General features: G+C 40.1%; 2 protein-coding genes and 1 non-coding gene across 3 annotated transcripts in view; 1 reads left to right on the plus strand and 2 right to left on the minus strand.

Annotated features, from left to right (window-relative positions):
• LOC141326054 (uncharacterized) overlaps window positions 1-22347 on the minus strand; it is a 264874-nt gene that overhangs the window by 115873 nt on the left and 126654 nt on the right. The gene's annotated exons all lie outside the window — the stretch shown is intronic.
• The window catches only part of LOC141325767 (uncharacterized), a 92632-nt gene that overhangs the window by 27605 nt on the left and 42680 nt on the right, over window positions 1-22347 (plus strand). The gene's annotated exons all lie outside the window — the stretch shown is intronic.
• Window positions 10377-10495, minus strand: LOC141326863 (5S ribosomal RNA). The gene has a single exon (XR_012354209.1). It is a non-coding gene; the product is annotated as a 5S ribosomal RNA (ribosomal RNA).

Here is a 22347-nt window from a genome sequence, read left to right on the forward strand (position 1 = left end):
ATCCTTGAACCTTGAAAGGTTTTTTTTTCCCTTTAAGGCTGTAGGCTCCAAGGACATTGTTTGTTGCAACCTTGCGCACGGACGCACCTGGGTTTATTCCCCCAAGGGACCGAAGGTAGTTATTCTGTTTAAAAGAAAGAAAGAAAGAAAGAAAGACTGTTATTTATAATAAAAGAACATGACATCATGACAGCTGCTGAAAGATTTTTGATGTTGTTTGAATGGAAACAGCATGGGCAATGTTTTGTTCACATTCATATGTGAAAAGGTATTTTCTTCTGAAACCACTCTAATACTCTAATGCCCTTATAGTTTTTAAATGATAAAGATAATGTAAGAATATGTATGTATGTACGGTAAGTTTGTTTGTTTATTTATTTATTCTAACCTCAGTTCTAGTAAAAAAAAAAAAAAAAAAAAAAAAATATATATATATATATATATATATATATATATATATATATATATAAAAGCTTTAGGGAAATTTAATTTATGATCCTTCTTGTTTTTTGCATTATTATTATTTTGCAGATTCTGTTAGGTATAGGCCTATGTTAAGGTTTCTTTGAAAACAAACAAACAAAAAAAGTGCAATATGCGGAATAGCTATTAGAGTTGAACATAACTGGAGAAAACTGGCCTATGACGGGTTGAAATGAAGGGCTATAATATGTCTTAAAAGTGGAAAATGGAAATATAATGGATGTACAGCGAAAAAAGTTTTATATACTAATTGTTGTTTCCTAATGTTTTTTTTTTTTACTAGGGATGTATTACCCTCTTGGCCCTTTTTTCTTTGTTTTCCAATTCTCTGTCAAGGATCTGCAGTTCCTCCACGGTCCATTTTCCAGGAATTCCACGTCTTCCACGTCTGTCACCGTTACAGCTACAGTAGCGAGTATTCGTCTCGGCAATTGTCTTGCTGGTTCTCAACAATCTCTTGGAGCTTTTGTAAGACTTTTGTGTGATAGTCTGTTAAGTAATATTGCAGATTGCTCCTTGACTCTACAATATTATTTTAGTGTTAAAAATCAAAACTTGACTTACTCTTTGTTGCCAAGTTAGAATATTGAGGCTCTTCGATCAGGAGCTGCGCAGCAACTGTGGCATAAAAATAAAATTTTACTCAGAACTTCAACAAAGACAAACAGCATTGTAAATGACCAGGGAGATGCGGGCAATGCAACAGGACGCTATTAGCCAGTTTGGCAACATCTTAGCAAGTATATTTCCTCCATGTGGTGCCCAGTCAACTGCTCACCAGCCCTTTACTCACCAATGGAGGTCTGGAACATCATCAGTTCATGTTGCCTCACGAGATACTGCACCATCCACAGTGCCACTCACACAATTATAGTGATGAGGAAGAGCCTTATGAAAGGGTGATGACCTACTTATAAAAGCTTGATGATTTTATGGGACGTCACCCAAAACTTAAAATTCTGTCATCATTTGCTCACTCTCATGTATGTAGTACAAAGCTGCATGACTTTGGATACAGAGTTTGAAACAACATGAGAGTGACTTAATGATGTCAGATTTTTAAGTTTTGGGTGACGAGGCATGTTTGTAATGCAGACATTTGACTTGATTTATGCATTAATCCAGTTTAACTTTAAGTTTTGAAGCCTAAAATGTTAAAGCATGAAAAAAATAAGTACTGATCATCAACAAATGAATGTTTGAATACATTTATTTTGCAATTTTTGAATTGTATTGTATTGTAGAAAATGTATTTTTAGTTATATACAGTTTTTTTTATTATTATTTATTGTTCTGTGACTACAAATCACATATTTCTATCTGTTCAGACTAATAGTCTTATGTAGTTGTCTGTATTAATCTGTTTATATACAGGTCCTTTTCCAAAAATTAGCATATTGTGATAAAGTTCATTATTTTATTTAATGTACTGATAAACATTAGACTTTCATATATTTTAGATTTATTACACACAACTGAAGTAGTTCAAGCCTTTTATTGTTTTAATATTGATGATTTTGGCATACAGCTCATGAAAACCCAAAATTCCTATCTCAAAAAATTAGCATATTTCATCCGACCAATAAAAGAAAAGTGTTTTTAATACAAAAAAAAGTCAACCTTCAAATAATTATGTTCAGTTATGCACTCAATACTTGGTCGGGAATCCTTTTGTAGAAATGATTGCTTCAATGCGGCGTGGCATGGAGGCAATCAGCCTGTGGCACTGCTGAGGTGTTATGGAGGCCCAGGATGCTTCGATAGCAGACTTAAGCTCATCCAGAGTGTTGGGTCTTGCGTCTCTCAACTTTCTCTTCACAATATCCCACAGATTCTCTATGGGGTTCAGGTCAGGAGAGTTGGCAGGCCAATTGAGCACAGTAATACCATGGTCAGTAAACCATTTACCAGTGGTTTTGGCACTGTGAGCAGGTGCCAGGTCGTGCTGAAAAATGAAATCTTCATCTCCATAAAGCTTTTCAGCAGATGGAAGCATGAAGTGCTCCAAAATCTCCTGATAGCTAACTGCATTGACCCTGCCCTTGATAAAACACAGTGGACCAACACCAGCAGCTGACATGGCACCCCAGACAATCACTGACTGTGGGTACTTGACACTGGACTTCAGGCATTTTGGCATTTCCCTCTCCCCGGTCTTCCTCCAGACTCTGGCACCTTGATTTCCGAATGACATACAAAATTTGCTTTCATCCGAAAAAAGTACTTTGGACCACTGAGCAACAGTCCAGTGCTGCTTCTCTGTAGCCCAGGTCAGGCGCTTCTGCCGCTGTTTCTGGTTCAAAAGTGGCTTGACCTGGGGAATGCGGCACCTGTAGCCCATTTCCTGAACACGCCTGTACACGGTGGCTCTGGATGTTTCTACTCCAGACTCAGTCTACTGCTTCCACAGGTCCCCCAAGGTCTGGAATCTGTCCTTCTCCACAATCTTCCTCAGGGTCCGGTCACCTCTTCTCGTTGTGCAGCGTTTTCTGCTACACTTTTTCCTTCCCACAGACTTCCCACTGAGGTGCCTTGATACAGCACTTTGGAACAGCCTATTCGTTCAGAAATTTCTTTCTGTGTCTTACCCTCTTGCTTGAGGTTGTCAATGATGGCCTTCTGGACAGCAGTCAGGTCGGCAGACTTACCCATGATTGCGGTTTTGAGTAATGAACCAGGCTGGGAGTTTTTAAAAGCCTCGGGAATCTTTTGCAGGTATTTAGAGTTAATTAGTTGATTCAGATGATTAGGTTAATAGTCTACTACGCCTTGTAGAATTATTGAATGCCAGCCTTTGCGATTATGGTAGTCTGCGGGGTTTCTCTCTTGGTGATATGATTGGGATGTGTGTACCGTCAATAGCACCCACACAAAAAGGCATTCCTCGACTGGCAAAACCAGAGAATATGTGTTCAAGTTCATGGCCGTATGGAAGGTGAATGTATTTTCTAAGCATTAATCGTTTAATTCCACGGCAAACTTCACGAATGAGTTTACACAATGTGGCCTCACCAATGCCGAACAATTCAGCCACAGTCCTGTACTCACAGGGTGTAGCAAACCACCAAATCACAGCGGCAAGTCGTCGTCTGAAATCAATTGGCTTTCGCCAATTTGTAACCTACTTTTGTAGAGCTGGTTTGAGTTCATCAGCCAATGACATAAAAGTATCTCGAGTCATCCTAAAATGCTTAACCCAGTCAGTATCGCTGTAATTTTGTACCATTACTTTCCAAAAAACATCTTGCGGACGACATTTCACCCACACACGACGGTCTGGCGACATCTGCTGTCTCCCCTGGAAAGCTAACGCTAGTATCAGTTTTCTTTTGTTGTGCCTGCGCCTGAGTGACTTCCTGGCTCTTTGAAACACATTTCGACCTCTTTAAATCGTGCGGCAATGTTCCAGATGCAGTAAATCATAATTTCTTTTAAGTCTTTTTTCCAACTGGAACAATTTTGTTAAGAAAAAGAAAATAACTGTCAACTGTCACCACAGAAGCTAACATTTTGACAAACCGTCCAGCGCTCGATACACTGTAGCACTCGCAGGAAATTTTAATTTAATGCCGTTACATTTTAAAAATGACGTGTATTAATTTTGTGTTTTATATTTTGTGTTCTTTAATTTTATAGCATTTGTTTTTGTTGAAGCTAATATTAAAATTGTAGTTATCTTAAATGGTATAGGCTATGTTTCCCGCAATTTTACTTCCTGTGTAAATGCATTTATGCCGCTTCAGAGCACCATTGAGCAGTCTGTGTAAATGCACATTTTCGTGGTTTTATGCTGCTTCAGATTTGGTTTCTGTGCCGCCTATGCTGTGTAAAGATGCCATAAGATAACAAATATTTACAAAATACACACAACCTCGAAAAGAGGAAAAAGAAATTGAACAATGTGAGACATGAGCAGAGCTGAAAGCATATAAAAAGGGTGGTTTATTTATGTGGAAACTGCTAAATTAAAAGTACATCTATTAATGATCATTGCCATTCTAGCTTTTGATGTATGGAGGACAATATAAGGATTAATTAAAAGGGAAGTCCCTCCAAAATGTCTGCCCTAAGGTGCCACAACTACCATGTGGTTTTTATTGAGCCCCAAGTTTTTAAATCAGGTGCCAAGTAATGAAGTAAAAATACTTGACACCTCTGAAACTGCTCGAAATGTCCCAACCAAGCACCAGTGAGGAGGTTGGCAGTCAGGAACACCTGAATACCTAAGAAAGACAACGGCATGGTTAAGAAAGTTACTTGAACAATTTCTCAGACGAATCCAGGGAAAAACAAAAAAATGGTAGAGACCCAAGTTTGCTATCAAGGAAAATGATGTGGCACATGTTCCTAAAAGTGATGTGGTGAAGAAGCTGCTTCAACCTAAAAGGCCTGGAGGAACCACATGGAGAGAGCAACTCCTCATCTTTCCCTGTAACCTTCAGGCTTGGAATGAAGAGTAGGTCTGGCTCTAAGGGTCTTGTGTTCTGACTCTGTTCTAATCTAGCTGGTTCTATCTGTCCTTTGAATGTTAATTAAAACATTCTGAATTATATTGTTGTTTTTGATTTTGTTCAGTTACTTTCAAGTGTTTAGAAAAAAATGTGCTTAATTGACCAATCCCCATGATTCTGTTACTAGTTAGATTTTTATTAATCTCAGATTTTATATGATTATCTGGATTTGGGATAACCAACAAGTTTTAATCTGGATCTTTATTTGTTTTTTATGTTTGGCTTAACACTTTAGTAATTATTCTTTGCTCTTAACTTATGATCTGCCTTATATGTACCATTCTTACTGTGTCTATTGCAACAATGTGCAAAAAAAGAGGAGATTGTTAGTATCTTAATCATACTCATTGTTGACTTTTGACTTGTGAAGCTGCGGAGCTTCAGCACCACGGACAGCAGCCGATCCAGTGCTCAGAGCAGCAGTGGATGTGACGACTACCAAAGCAACAACAGACATCCATGCATTACAGTTAAACTTAGCTACTAATAGTTTTTCATCAATGTATTAAATTATCTGAAATGTAATAGCAATATTGGAGTAAATAACAAGGTTTCTAGGCAGTTCTGACATGTCTTCAATGTTGAGAATTTCCTATGACATTACTGAATCAGTAAATACATTAATAAACAAAAATATTGTCCAGTTGTCAGGTGCTCAAGTGAAACGTTGTTGTATAGGGGTGACCAATACACATATAATTCATATAATTATTTACAGGTAGAACACAGCAACTAGATAGAGGTCAGACTAGTGAAGCATGTCAACATGGTTCGCTGTGAGCCATTCAGCTGAAGATCCTGAACCTCTTCATGAGTGGCATGAAATGAACTGGCAGCAAACCTTTTCTTCACTTCAATAATACAGCAAGGCAAGCCAATAACACTGACAGGCTGTACAAAAGTCTTCCCCTTTTTAAATCACCTCTTGTCCAAATTCCGTGAACCGTATCAGCCTAACATTGTGGCAAAACTTTGCAACAATGCATCAATATGCATTGATGAGAGGATGCTTCTGTGGCATGGGCACCTCACTCGCAGGGTGTACAATGCTCAAAAACCCATCAAATATGAAATAAAATCCTACACATTGTGCGATTCTAAAACAGGGTACTGTTGAAAATTCTGGCAGTTTCTGCCAACTTTAAAAAAAAATGCTGCCAGGGAAAGAGTAAAAATACTTTTGAAATGTCTTATCAGTTAATTAGAAATGTTTGCACTAATGCTGTGCACTAATGTAGGTTTTGCAACTGAACAAATTACATCAAGGTGAGTTTAAGTAAACTGCAAAAACTATTGGTTAGTAATAGATACATTGAAAAGTAGTATTCTTCAACATTTTTAAAAGATTCAAGATAAAATTGATTGTAAGACCATTTGTAGACATCATGGCAGCCAGTGTTGTGGATTGGGTGAAAGGGGGTCTGTGATCATTTGTTAGTCTTATGAACAACTGTGTCTGATTGTTCCGGACCCTACATTGTTTTTTCTGAGCAACACATAGGCAACAAAGAATGTCGGTTTGTAGAGTAATTTACAACAGCTTCAGATGTGGCTCATCCAATCAGAATCAAGGACCAAAACTGTTTTATACATTTTGGTTGAAACTCTTTCCACACTGAGGGGATCTGTCAGACTCTTTCCACACTGTTGGCAGATAAAAAGGCTCTCTCTATTGTGGATATTCGTGTGCTTGTCAAGGTTTCCTCGTTTACTGAAACTCTTTCCACATTGATTGCATGTGTAAGGCTCTCTCCAGTGTGAATTTTCATGTGGTCTTTAAGGGTTCCTTTTTGAATGAAACTCTTTCCACACTGTTGGCAGATGAAAGATTTCTCTCCTGTGTGAATTTTCATGTGGACTTTAAGGTTTGCTTTTTGAGTGAAACTCTTTCCACACTGTTGGCAGACGAAAGATTTCTCTCCAGTGTGAATTTTCATGTGGATTTTAAGGTTTGCTTTTCGAGTGAAACTCTTTCCACACTGTTGACAGATGAAACGCCTCTCTCCAGTGTGAATTTTCTTGTGGACTTTAAATTCTCCTTGTTCACTGAAACTCTTTCCACGCTGTTGGCAGATGAAAGATTTCTCTTCTGTGTGAATTTTCATTTGGGCATTAAGGGTTCCTTTTTGAATGAAACTCTTTCCACTCTGTTGGCAGATGAAAGATTTCTCTCCAGTGTGAATTTTCATGTGGTCTTTAAGGGTTCCTTTTTGAATGAAACTCTTTCCACTCTGTTGGCAGATGAAAGATTTCTCTCCTGTGTGAATTTTCATGTGGTCTTTAAGGGTTCCTTTTTGAATGAAACTCTTTCCACTCTGTTGGCAGATGAAAGATTTCTCTCCTGTGTGAATTTTCATGTGGACTTTAAGGTTTGTATTTTGAGTGAAACTCTTTCCACACTGTTGGCAGACAAAAGATTTCTCTCCAGTGTGAATTCTCATGTGGATTTTAAGGTTTGCTTTTCGAGTGAAACTCTTTCCACACTGTTGACAGATGAAACGCCTCTCTCCAGTGTGAATTTTCTTGTGGACTTTAAATTCTCCTTGTTCATTGAAACTCTTTCCACACTGTTGGCAGATGAAAGATTTCTCTCCTGTGTGAATTTTCATGTGGACTTTAAGGTTTTTATTTTGACTGAAACTCTTTCCACACTGTTGACAGATGAAACGCCTCTCTCCAGTTTGAATTTTCTTGTGGACTTTAAATTCTCGTTCATTGAAACTCTTTCCACGCTGAAAACAAGTGAAAAAACTCGTAGTTCTTGCCTTTTGAGCTCTTTTTTGTTTAAATGTATTTTCTGACTGTAAGGAACAAAATGATTTTTTTCCAGTTATGGAAACATGAAGATTCTCAAACTGATCTTTCTCTTCAGTTTCATTCAGATCTTCTCTCTCCTCTTTCAGTGCTGTTGGGCCTAAGGTGGGAAAACAAAGAAATAAAAGTTAACCCCAGTTTAATGCCACAAAGCAGGTAACACCAAAACATGTAGATACTGTATGTAATGCATGTATGCTAGATCATATATCATGGTGTCCAAACCTGATTATAGTTGGCTGGTGTCCTATATATATTAAGCTGGCTGCTATACAATTTTTTCAATCTAATAAAAGATTAGGAAACCTAGATATTGTTAGATCCGCTGGCTGATGATTAGCTCGAAGGAAAACTCGGTAATCCAGAGGTGAATCCACAAATGTTTCTTTTAATGAAACAAAACGGGAATAACAAGGAACCAACAGAACTTAACTTTAAGACGACACAAAGAAACTCAGGATAAAACAACTTATATAGAGTGACTAATGACAAGGACAGGTGTAAACAATAATAAGGGACAAACCAACTTCAGCAAAACAACGGGGAGACAAAGGGAGAAACCAAAACAGAGCAGTGCAATAACAAGAAACACAAGGAGACATGTTACATTACACCCCCCTCCCGGTAGGGTGCGGACCAGGGAGTTTTGGAGGCCATGGACTACTAGACAGTTCTAGATGCCATGGTGAATCAGGGGATTCAGGAGGCCATGGCCGAATAGATCGTTTGTGAGACCATGGCGGATCAGGGAGTTCAGGAAGCCACTTGGGCAGTGCCTGCTCTGGAGGGTGCTCTGGAGGGTGCGCTGGAGGAGGCGCCAGCTCTGGAGGACGCGCTGGAGGGAGCTCTGAAGGCCAGACACAAGAGAGCGCTCAGGAGGCGCGAGCACTGGAGGGCGCTCAGGGAGGCTAGTCGGAACCAGCGGAGATTCAGGAAGGCTGGGCGAAACCAGCAGAGGCTCAGGAAGACTGGGCGGATCCAGCGGAGGCTCTGGAAGACTGGGCAGAACCAGCGGAGGCCATCTGGGCCGTGAACTCACAAACGGAGGCCATCTGGGCAGGGGACTCAGGAACGGAGACCGTCTCGGCTGGGGACTCAGGAACGGAGGCCGTCTCGACCGGGAAATCAGGAACGGAGGCCGTCTTGTGAGCCGACTCGGGATGCTCAGGCGAGACGTGACTTGGCCTTGAAGGGACTGTTGTGACTTGTAGTGATGGTGACGGAACAGCTGTGACATGACCTGACTTTGAGGGAACAGCTGTGACTTGACGTTGTGGGAACAGCTGTGAATTGACGTTGTGGGAACAGCTGTGACTTGACTTGACTTTGAGGGAACAGCTGGGACTTGACTTGACTTGAGGGAACAGCCGGGACTTGACTTTGAGGGAACAGCTGTGACTTGAATTGACAAAGAAACAGCTGTGAGCAGTGCAATAACAAGAAACACAAGGAGACATGTTACAGATATAGACTGATCTCAATTATGACGCACCATTTTTTCTTCTAGGGGATCAAATGCAACACATATAAGAAAGGCAAGGAAAATGGACAAACTCCCCACTCAACCATCAGATGAACAATTCATCACACAATAATTCTTTCTGAGGTTTTATTAAGGGGGCAATGATGTTAGCCAATCATAAAAAAAGGGCTGTTAAAGCGAGTCCCGACCACATTCCTGGAGCCCCCCAACACTGCATGTATCTCTAATTAAATGATTAATTACCTGGTTCAAGTGTGTTTGATCAGGGTCAGAGCTAAACTTTGAAGGATGATAAATCCTTAAGAACAGGTTTGTGCACCCCTGCACTAAAATGGGGGTGTGGGACAAAAGAGAGATGCAAAATGTGAAGTCTTTGGGGGCCTCCAGGAACGTGGTTGGGAACCACTGGTCTGTTACACTGACCTTTTAAATGGAAAATGCCCCATAACTTACTGTAAAAAAAACAAAAACAAAAAAACAATCCCATCAGAACATATCCTTTAAAAGAAAACAGGCAATATTTTTACACCAATTGACCTTATGCATGGAGCGTTCTTTAGAACTTCCGCATAAAGATAAGCCAGCTCGTAAACTTCCTCTGAAGCTCATTTTATATGTGCTATATATTAGGTGGACACTCTTGAGACTCATCGACTGCCTTGTTCTTATCAGAAACTGAGAAAAATTATAATTGCAACATTATAAACAATGTTAGTGGCATGAACATTCCGTTTCATATTATTTAACAATATATCATGACTTTGAAATATTTTATATAATTTAATAACTACATATTTTAAGTTTTATCTTAAACTGTAAAATCTATTAAATAGCCTATATTTAACCAACACAAACGTGTTACTGCTGTAGTTTTGTTACTCTGAATTTAGTCTGAATAATTTAAGGCCAACCATCCATTTATGAAAGACACATACAGTTAAAATGTTAAGAGTAATAAAATGGCCTAAAAAACATGTAAAACACTTAAAACTCTATAATACATTCAAATGATTGTAATAAATAGAGCGGTAAAACACGTCTTTCTAAAAGCCAGCATATTATATAAATAGTGAAGAAAAGGCAAAAGCTTACAGCACCTGGTATTTCCAGGCGGTCTCCCGTCCAAGTACTAACCAGGCCCGACGCGGCTTAGCTTCCGAGATCAGACGAGATCGGGCGCTCTCAGCGCGGTATGGCCGTAAGCGAGGGTTGCTCCAAAAAGTGGGCTATTTAAAGATCAGCCTCCGTAAAAGCCAGCATATTATATAAATAGTGAAGAAAAGGCAAAAGCTTACAGCACCTGGTATTTCCTGGCGGTCTCCCATCCAAGTGTAACAATCGGCCTTATCAGCCGAGTTACAAGACTAAAATGGGATCAGATTTAACTGTGAGAGATGACTAGTGGTTAAAAGAATGAGACATAAAAGAAGATTGGTTTAAATAGATTTGGTGTATTTACAAGGTTCACATAAAAGACTTTAAAACAACACGATAAAACTAGGTAAACTCTGTTAAAAGAATACAGTTCATTTGTCCATACCCTAAAACAGTCCAAGAATCCCAGTGTGTTGATAAGTCCAATGTGAGTGTCCACCAGTGCATGTACAATCCACAGAAAGTGTAATCCAAAGTTTGCAGGTGGTGAATAGAAAGGTGAGCAAGCAGGAAGTAGAACTGCATAAGAGAGCAGCATGACAAACAACGGACAGTCACCAAACTGTTGGATTGAGGAGTTGCTAATCTTAGAGCTTTCTTTTCTGAGAAGATCAATAATATCAGAAAGACGATTAGTACATTCCCGCAGTAAGATGAATTTAAAGTTTTCTGACATTTCAGTGTGGACTGAGAATATTTTAAAACTAAAAGGCTGTTTTCAGTTGTGGATTCATTTAGGTGTTACCTGTCTGTTTTATTTGCTTACCGAATACTTTAAATGAACAAATGTAGAGAGCATGCAGTATCCAAATATGACTACTCACATTTCAAGGTTTGCTTTTGCGCAAAATAACAAAATGAGTAGTTTTCTTGCTTTTGTATGATTAGCCAAAGTGCTTGAAATAAATGGTTTTAATATTAGAAGCAAATATTGGGTTTATACTTATATATAAACACACATTGTTTAGGGTAATTCCATTTTATTTTACTGTTACAATCTTAATGCATGACAACATAACAAATGCACACTGTGAAAGCAAGATATTCAGTGTTAGTATTTGTCATGTGATCTAAACACTTCTGTTGAATGTCTCCACATTACATTATTCATAAATACAACTCAGTTCAGCTTTGAGAATAAAAACCAACCTGTTTGTTCCTCAGTATCTTCATGTTTGACTCTGAATGTTTCTTCAGTCTTAATGTCTTCAATCTCCTCTTCAATAAACACCATCTTTGTTTGTTCCTCAGTATCTTCATGTTTGAGTCTGAATGTTTCTTCAATCTTCATGTCTTCACTCTCCACTTTAATAAACACCATCTTTATAAAAGTGTGTCACGTGGATCTCTGCTGATTCTCCTGGAATTTTTCTGTGTGTTTGTACACTTTGTCCTGTTTAAGATGAGAAAAATTAATAGTAAGAAAAATGCATGCAAACTAAATCTCTGTGTGTCTCAATCAGCTCCTAGTTCAGTAATCAGTGCACTAATAAGACAAGAGGTTAGAGACTTGATATATACATATTACACAAAACGTTCATATTTAGGTAGGCTATTTTTTATTTACATTTGGTATTCGATTATTTATCATATCTAATATATTACACTTTCATGAAATCATTCTCGGTTGTGTTTCACTCGTTTGCCGCTGAATCGAATCACTGAATCATTTCACAAAAGATTCGATTCAAATGATTCGGATTCTCAGTTTCTCTCATGACTTCTTATCATCACGCGATTGATTCATTGTAGAGAGAGAGAAATTAGACGCACATTCTCTGATAATGAAGGAAAAGGGAGTCACAGTGATAGTTAATGGACTTAAATGATCTGAATAGACAAACACTCAAATTCATGTCAGGTATTTAATTTTTAATATTAGCCTACATTTAGTATATTACGTTAATCATTAAAATGGCTATTGTATTTTAAGATTGTCAACAACAACAACAAAACATTTGTAATTGTTTGTCAAAGTTGTCGTTACACATGTTTGTGTTTCTTCTCGTTGTACTGACACTGTTTTGAGCAGCTGGTCTCTCAGCGAAACAGTGAATCATTTTGTGAATCAACCGACTCAATTGACTCGGAGTTTGTTGTTCGTGTTTCTGATCTAAATCCCTACAGAGAGAGAAATCAGACTGATCTGTGGATGCGCTTTACTCACAAAATAACGGTCATTATTAGATTAAATATTAGCATGTTGCATTCAATAATTATTACGTTTACATCGCTTGTAAGCGACATAAAATAGACGGAACGATTTGTATGAATTTAAACACTTTAAACGGTTAAGACTACAAACCTTTCTTCAGCTGAAACACTGATGCAGGAGCGCTGCAGCCTTATGACGTCACACACCAGATCAAAAATAAAAGTCCTGTTCACGCGCTTCTGTGTCTACAATCCGAGAAGTGCATATTTATTTACAAAAAGGAAACATTTTCGAATAATAAAACATGACAACAGTATTCAGAGTTTTTTTTCTTGGTGAAATACATATTAAAATGTATATTAAAAATGAGGAAATATATTATTTTACCAAAAATTTTCTAATTGTATTATTTATAATTTTATTTATGTATTATGTGTTCCCATATGTATTACACCTATCATTCATATATTTATGACATTATTTTCCACAAGTTTTTCTTTCCAGGTTTATTGATCAGTTGCTTAATTTCATATTTGTTTATGCATTATGTCGACATTTATTTATCTCCAGATATGACATTTATTTATTAAGACCTTTCTTTGTCAGCAAGGGAGAAGCTCTGAGGCCAGTAGCACCTTGCGGTGTGACCGGCTGTGACGGTGGGTGTGTAGTTGCAACTTTTTTTGTCTCTCACAAACTTTCCAAACTGAGTGAGCGATGCAGCAGCAGCAAATTAGTTGAGTAAATAATGTAAGATTTATATTTTGATTCTTAAAAAAAGTATTGTCTGCATGGTTTATTTTTCTATGTATTGTTTTCTGGTGGCAGTCGTTAAAAGATCATAATCTGTGATTTAAGAACTAAATATTTAAAAGATTTGGAAGAACTGTGACATCAATGAGGAAATAGACTCTTTACAAAACCTCCAAATGCTTTGAATTTGCATTGTGATTGAGATGATTATTCATCTTTGTTCCTTGAAATGGCTTTATTGGTAAAGAAAACGATGACAAAAAGAGAATAAGGCATATGGATGAGAGAAAGTAATGGGTTTGAAAAGCTAATTTGCTCATAGACGTAACACGGGTCACGTGCTCAATTTATATGCCTTGAAATGCACAAAATTAACATTTATTTGCAGAAATTATGTTAATTTAATCCAAATGTAACACAATCTACATTTTTGCAAATATTTAATTTGTCATCTTATTAAATTGCCATGGAGTTTTATGTTGATAATACAACATATACTTTTTCTTAGCCTATACTTTAAGATGGGTTAGGCTATATGTAATACTGTAAACGTTTACTTTTACACTTTTACTTGATTTTTACTTCTTTATTTAATGTCAGTTAACTGTAAATGAGGTCAGCTCAGCCAGTTTTAATAATATAAATTTGTAATTTAGAATTGATAGTTCATTATTAATACTGTATCGACTGTTGCAATGCAGTTAAGTCTGTCCAATTTAGCATATTAATATAATTAAATGTTTAAGGTCTGAATAGCAGAATAACACAAAAAGGACTAAATGTATCTCTTTAGCATAATTAACACATCTTTATTATATTTTTAATGAAATATATAATTAGAGGTACAGACGTAATGTAAAGTTTGCTATCTAAACCATCATGAAATGAATTGTGCTGATTTTATCTCATGTCAACCTCATTGTACAATACAGCCATACACATTACCGCGGGAAGTAGGGGTGCTGAGGGTGCTGCAGCACCCCCTGGCTCGGAGCTAAAGAAAAAATGGGGGTGCTGGGGGTGCGGTGCTAAAAATAAATAAATGTAAAATTTGTAACAAAGAAGGACAAAAACTATTTTTAGTAATTCGAATATTCATTCAAATTTATTGGAAATACAATACAATGACAATAATTGTCGCGTGACGTCACCGCATCCGTCATTGAAGATTAAAAATAGCCTACACCAACCAACACGGCGCAAAAACGCATTTCCAAACAAAATAAAAATAGACTGAGACTTGAGCAGACAGATAATATTGGATCAGTCGGATAAGGAAGCAGATCTACCCCCAAATAAATAAGGTTTCCCTTTTTTTAAACGAATGCTTAATTTGTGGTTCACCGTTATTTTTTATGAAAACACAGCAACGATAAAGACCAGCTCGTTTATTTTAAATGAAGAAATTAAAGGTTTATTAACAATAGTTATCTTGCTTTTGGATCCGCCACCAGTCATTTCGCATCATTCTCGTCACATATCACTCCTGCGGCTCAGAGCTGCTTGGAACAGACTCGCTGCGCTCCCTCAGATCTGTAGCCTCCCATGTTCAACTGAACTAAATGCATTTTATTTCTATAAAAAAAGCCACATTTACCGTCTCTAATTCAGCGAGTATGTCTTTGCACTTTTCAGAGCACGTCACACGCAGTCAAATCCTTTGTATGAGGTATGCCTTAATAAATTAAACTCCTTATTTAAATTTATTTCATACATTTTTATTAAAAACAAATGACTTTCCGATGTGATATAGCCTAAGTGTAAAGGGAGACGATTTCGAAAATGATTTCACCAAAAGGCGGACGCGAACTCGGGTCTCCCGCGTCAAAAACAATATTTTACACGTATTATCAGTTGCGCCACTGAAAACGTGCTTAGGTTGTCGTCTTTTGTTATATTTGTAAATATGGCCTATTTGCATTGTGTAAAAGCATTACATAAAAGGTAGACTACAGAAAACTTTTTTTTTCTCTCAGCCCCCCCTGCTCAAAATACGTTCCCGCGGCTATGGCCATACATAGAGGCTGTTTACCTCAAATGAATGTATACACAGAGTGCATTGTTTTCCCAGTGTGTTTTTTTTAATGAACTGCACTAAAAACCTGAAGCAAACTACTCGCACCACCTCTTAAAGTAGTCTGAGTGTGTTTGGACTTTGGGTCTTTCTCGTAAAATCAACTGAATTGATATCAAACTCACTGGAATGAAGCAATTCTGTGTATACCTGTATAAATGGTGCAGCATATAACAAATGTATATTTGCAAATGTTCTGTGTTTTTAAAGTACTATATCCTCATTTTTGCAGGTGGAGGAAATGGAAAATGGTTGTAGGGGACGCAGGCTTAACCCTGTACTGATGCAGAGTGCCACATTGAATCAAAAACTGACAAGAAATACCTTGAGCAGCAATTCATTAAGAAGCTCAAAGGTACTGTACTCCATATACTGGACTGACTAAGTGTTGTAGCATTTTGTAATGTCTCAGAATGATGTGCACTTTCAGTTACACTTGTCATCATCCCTTTAGGCTGGTCCCTGGACCATACAGTCATTATTAACTTGCAAAATCACTTCTGTTCAATGCTAACAAAATAATGTTTGTTTCAGACATTTATATCGTCTCGCAAAATGAAGTTTTTATTGTTATTACTCTCTAAATAATTGCACTTACACAAATAATGATAAAAGTGAGTAAACAGTCTGACATTTTTCTGTGTTTATATATATGTGTGTGTGTGTGTGTGTGTGTGTGTGTGTGTGTGTACCTGGTATTCATCACGTTGTGGGGACCAAATGTTCCCACAAGGATAGGAATACCAGTAGATTTTGACCTTGTGGGGACATTTCTCAGGTCCCCATGAGGAAACAGGCTTATAAATCATGCACAATGAGTTTTTTGATGAAGTAAAAGTGTGCACAATCTCCTGTGAGGGCTAGGTTTAGGTGTAGGGTAGGTGTAGGGCGATAGAAAGTACGGTTTGTACAGTATGAAAACCATTACGCCTATGGAATGTCCCCATAAAACATGTAAACACAACATGTGTGTGTGTGTGTGTATGTGTGTGTGTGTGTGTGTGTGTGTGTGTGTGTGTGTGTGTGTGTGTGTGTCTTACACTTTGAAAACCCCTGACTTATTGCATTGATGATATGCTGAGAGCCCCTTTTGGACACATGTAGTTGTGTCTACAGAGAAAAAAACAAGGCTGCAAGTTTGTGTTTAAGTGACTGCTTTGAGACGGCAGGGTTCAAATCAGGAGTATGCTCTTCTTCTTCTTCCTGTGAAATTGGCACACATCCTATGGAAGGAGCTGAATTCGCATCATTGCAACTATTCTCAGCACAAACTGATGTCCTAAAGTTATTAAGCCCATGGGATTTGTGCTTCCGGTTCTTATGAGCTGTGAATGTGCGGTTACTGTTGCTAATAAAATTACAATTTGAAAATGGACAATGAACCCTTTCATGGTTTTTAAGATGTCTTCTTAAGTGCTGAAGAAATGCAGATTGAGAGCAGATGTCCTTAAAATCACAATTGTTGCAAGAAAATGTGTTCTTCTTATAACCAATCTTAGGATGTACCCTCCACAGATGTGTCTTTAAAGCCCCTATTGTTTTGAAAATACAGACACATTCTGGATGTAAACAGGAAAAGGAAGTTGCATTAACTGACCAATGGCAAGATCTGTAGTGCTTGAAGAGGACGTCTTGGTGAAGAGAAGAAAACTTGCAAAAACGGCACTGCATGGATTTTTTGCACTGAAAACCTGCAAAATATAAAAACGACAAAAACCCTATGCATAAAATATTACAAGGGACATAACATTTTTTTTTTACATTACACTTTCAAGACTCTAGACTCCCTTTTTTTTTAAGCTAGAAGCACAGTAGCTTATATAAATTACCCTTAAAGGACTAATTCAGTTCCAGAACAAACATTTATAAATTATGTACTCACCACCCTGTCATCTAAGATGTCTTTCTTTCTTCAGTCGTAAAGAAAGTATGTTTTTTTAGAAAAACATTTTATTATTTTTCTCCATAATATAGGATATCTATTAAACTTCCAAAATACAGTTTAAATACAGCATAAAGACACTTCTTCCTCTGCTGGGATTTTCCAATGGTTTTGAAGTATGCACTGAAACTGCAATTTTGAAGTTCAAACTTGCAGGCAGCATAGAAGTCCACAATATGGAAAAAATTCCTAAAATGTTTTCCTCAAAAGAAAAAAAAAATCTTTACCACTGAAGAAGACATTAACATTTTGGATGACAACCGGGCGAGTGCATTATCTGTACATTTTTGTTTTGGAAGTGAACGATTTCTTTGACATGCTAAGACATTTCTCAATACACATCTCTGTACTTGTGTTCTTGTAAAATGTCATCTGTCACTGCCTGAATACTGTTCAAATAGGTTGTTTGCAATCATTTGATTCTGATGACGTGCGAAATGCGGCTGGAGGAAAGGAAAGTTACTTTTCTCTATCGGAATCACTAGCAAAAACTCAAATGTTTTGAGCCGTTTATAAAAAAAAAATTGGTCAAACCGGGACTTTTTGTATTGCGTATGAAAATATCATTAAAAAAGGAAAACGCAAGAAATTGGCTGAAAATTGGCTTGTAAAACCACGTCTGCGGTCAGGACGAGAGTCAGATAATGCTTGTGTGTGTGCAAATGGTTAATAACAGATATAATAATATTAATGTCACAACCTCATCACGTTCCCTCAGTCCCAATCACCGCGATCTGTCACCATCCAGCCAATCCCCGCTGCACCACGCCCGTGAACCATCACCAGAGTTCTAATCACCGACACCTGGACCCGCAATCACCATTCCCTTTAAATACTCACCTCTACCATTCACTCACCGGCTGGAATCAAAGTTACATGGACACCTCTCCTTGGATCTTCTCTTCCTCCTCTCGATTCTCCTGTGCTCCAAACGGACTGCATCTGGGTGAACCTGTGAACACATATTACCCACTTTAAGGGAAGTGACTTTTGCTCTTGCTGACGATTGTCAATGAACTTATATTTACCTGTTGGACTGTTTTTTGAAGATTCATATACCGAAGTCTATACTCACCTGTTTTCACCTGTTTGGAGTGTGCACGTCTGTTAATAAATATCACGAAGTATACTTACCCTCTCCTTGTGTGTGTGGACGTGACAGGATTCCAGCCCGTGAAATTACTACAGCTCACTCATGGAGGCGAACGCAGCATCTACCGATGCTTCTCCCGACCCATTTGCTGATATGGTGAACGTTCTCCGCCAGTCTCTGCAAACCGTTCCTACCACAGCCAGAACTAACTCCACGACGATCTCCAACACGCCCCTCTCTCGCCCCATGAGTTATTCCGGTGATCCGGGCGGCTGTAATGGTTTCCTCCTTCAAAGCTCCCTCTATATTGAAGCTAACGCTCACAACTTCCCTAATGAAATCTCTAAAATCTCATTCATGATTTCCCTTCTCACTGGGCCGGCACTTCAATGGGCGGAAGCACTCTGGAATTCGAGAAGTCCAGCGCTGACCTCACACAATGCCTTCGTCGCTCACTTCAAGGAAGTGTTTGGTGTAGCTCTCACTCCCCTTTCAGTGCACGATGAACTCATAACCCTGCGTCAAGGTACATCTAACATACATGAATACACCTTACGCTTTCGTTCACTAGCAGCCAATAGTGGTTGGAATCAGATCGCTCTCCTGGCAGCTTATCGTAAAGGACTTAAGCCACAAATTCGCAAGCACATGGTCATTTATGATGACAACGTACCGCTAGAGACTTTCATTAAGAAAGCTACAGGTATTTCGCAACATCTCTCTGCCTGTCCTTCTACGTTGTCTGTGGCTAGTTCTCTCCCACACAGAGCGCCTTCACCCCAACGAGACATTGAGGAACCAATGATCACCGATTCCTATCGTCTTGACCCTGCTGAACGGAGACGACGGATTAACCACCATCTGTGCTTATATTGTGGAGAAGCCTCGCACCTCATCAATGTCTGCCCAGTTCGTCCGCCTCGTCCAATGGTGAGTACAGTATCAATTACTCCTACCATATCTCACTTACCCCATATCGATGCCGACCTAATAGTGGACTCTCGTACTCTCCCCATACATGTACTTGTGGATTCTGGAGCGGCTGGCAATTTTATCTCATCGCATTTCATCACCAAACATCGAATTCCCACCGTCCGAAATGAAGTCAGGTATCGAATAACCACTATTCAAAACTCACCATTGGGCGATGGTAAGATCTCTCGAAGAACCAAAGAATTAACACTTGTCTCTCAACTTGACCATCGTGAAAGCCTAACCCTTCTAGTACTCCCTCGAGCCAAGGTTGATGTCATCCTGGGCAGACCCTGGCTTGCTACGCACCAACCCCACATCAACTGGAGCACAGGAGAAATCCTAGGATGGAGTGCGGAATGCAAGGACCATGGTTACAGTTCTCCCTCACTGGCTTCGAAACCACCACACCACTCTATTCCTCTTCACGCTACCACCATTGAGAGCCCCACCACTCATTCCTCAGTCACCATTCCCACCATCTATCAATCCTTTTCGGACGTTTTCAGCAAGGAACGAGCCACCCAACTACCTCCTCACCGGCCCTGGGATTGTAGTATCGACCTACTGCCAGATGCCAAATTACCCCATGGGAAAATCTACCCCCTTTCACATCCTGAGCAGGAGGCCATGGAGAATTACATCCAGGAGGCTCTTCAACAGGGGTTCATCAGACCTTCCACGTCTCCAGCAGCGTCCAGTTTCTTCTTTGTCTCCAAGAAAGATGGTGGACTCCGACCCTGCATAGACTATCGGGTATTGAACGACGCTACGGTAAAATTTGCCTACCCACTTCCACTAGTTCCAGCAGCCTTGGAGGAGCTACGAGAAACCCGCATCTTCACCAAGCTCGACCTCCGCAGTGCCTACAACCTGATCCGTATCCGAGAAGGGGACGAGTGGAAGACCGCCTTCATTACCCCGACTGGCCACTATGAATATCAGGTGATGCCCTATGGCCTGGCCAACAGTCCATCCATATTTCAAAACTTCATGAACGAAATCTTCCGTGACTATCTCCATCGTTTTATCATCATCTACATTGATGATATTTTGATTTATTCACGTAACCTCGAAGAACACCAAGACCATGTTCGCCAAGTTCTTCAACGTCTCCGTGAGTATCAGCTCTACCTGAAGGCGGAAAAATGCGAATTCCATCAATCCACCGTCTCCTTTCTCGGATACGTGATCTCTGCGGAGGGAGTTCGCATGGAACCCGGTAAGGTGGATGCAGTGGCCACATGGGCGGAACCCAAAACGGTGAAGGAACTCCAACGCTTCTTAGGGTTCGCCAACTTTTACCGACGCTTCATAAAGAACTACAGTCTCCTCTCAGCACCACTTACTTCCCTCTTGAAGGCAGGACGTCAGTTGCTACAATGGACCCCTGAAGCTCAACAAGCCTTCGACCACCTCAAGCTCATGTTTACCTCAGCTCCTATACTCAAGCATCCTGATCCATCAAAGCCTTTCGTAGTGGAAGTGGATGCGGCAGACGTAGGCGTAGGAGCTGTCCTGTCACAGTGGTCTGGTGAACCCCGATCCCTCCATCCGTGTGCGTACTACTCCAAGAAACTCACCCCAGCTGAACGGAACTATGGCATAGGTGATCGCGAGCTGCTGGCAATTAAGCTGGCCCTCGAAGAGTGGCGGCATTGGTTAGAAGGAGCCCAATTCCCCTTCACCGTGGTAACCGATCACAAAAACCTCCAGTACCTTCAACAAGCCAAAAGATTGAATGCGCGACAAGCTCGCTGGTCACTATTCTTTGCTCGCTTCAACTTCCAAATCACTTATCAACCCGGTCACAAGAACACCAAGGCTGACGCACTATCCCGTATGTATTCACAAGATCCTACCGTTGACACTCCTGACCCAATTCTACCCCCATCTGTCTTCCTAGCGCCTATCCTATGGCAACTCGACGAGGACATCCGAACCGCCACCTTCGAGGAACCTGCGCCACCTGAACTTCCCCCGGGTCGCACCTACGTCCCTAGCAGTCACCGACTCCCTTTACTGGATAGTACGCACACGTCCCCTGGCTCTGGACACCCTGGCAGTAGGCGAACCCTCTCGCTCCTTCAACAGAAGTATTGGTGGCCCAACATGACCAGGGATGTGGATCGGTACGTCCGAGGGTGCTCGGTCTGCGCCGTCAACACCACACCTCGTCGCCTACCCGAAGGTAAACTCCAACCCTTGCCCATTCCCCGCCGACCCTGGACGCACCTGGGAGTCGATTTTGCCACGGATCTACCTCCCTCTCAAGGTTACACAACAATTCTTGTGGTTGTTGATCGTTTTTCAAAAGCCTGTAAACTAATCCCTCTCAAAGGTCTCCCCACAGCACTATAAACTGCCGAAGCACTGTTCCATAATGTGTTCCGAAACTACGGGCTTCCTGAAGACATCGTATCCGACAGAGGGCCTCAGTTTATCTCCAGGGTCTGGCGGGCATTCTTCCGACTACTGGGCACCTCAGTCAGCTTATCATCCGGATACCACCCTCAAACTAACGGGCAGACCAAGCGGAAGATACAGGAGATCTCCCGTTACCTTCGGACGTACTGCTCCCAACATCAGGACACCTGGAGCCAGTATCTACCGTGGGCTGAGTATGCACAAAATTCCCTCCGTCAGACATCTACTGGTTTAACCCCATTTCAATGTGTTCTAGGCTACCAACCTGCACTGTTCCCATGGACGGGAGAAACCTCCGAAGTGCCTGCGGTAGATCACTGGTTCCGGGAGAGCGAGAGGGTGTGGGACTCAGCTCATGTCCATCTGCAACGGGCAGTACGGAGGCACACGGAGAACGCCAATCGCCACAGGTTACCTAATCCTGTTTACCTCCCTGGAGACCAGGTATGGCTCTCAACCCGGGACATCTGCCTCCGTCTGCCCAG

The sequence above is a fragment of the Garra rufa genome, chromosome 2, assembly GCF_049309525.1.
Source record: "Garra rufa chromosome 2, GarRuf1.0, whole genome shotgun sequence".
Classification (NCBI taxonomy): domain Eukaryota; kingdom Metazoa; phylum Chordata; class Actinopteri; order Cypriniformes; family Cyprinidae; genus Garra; species Garra rufa.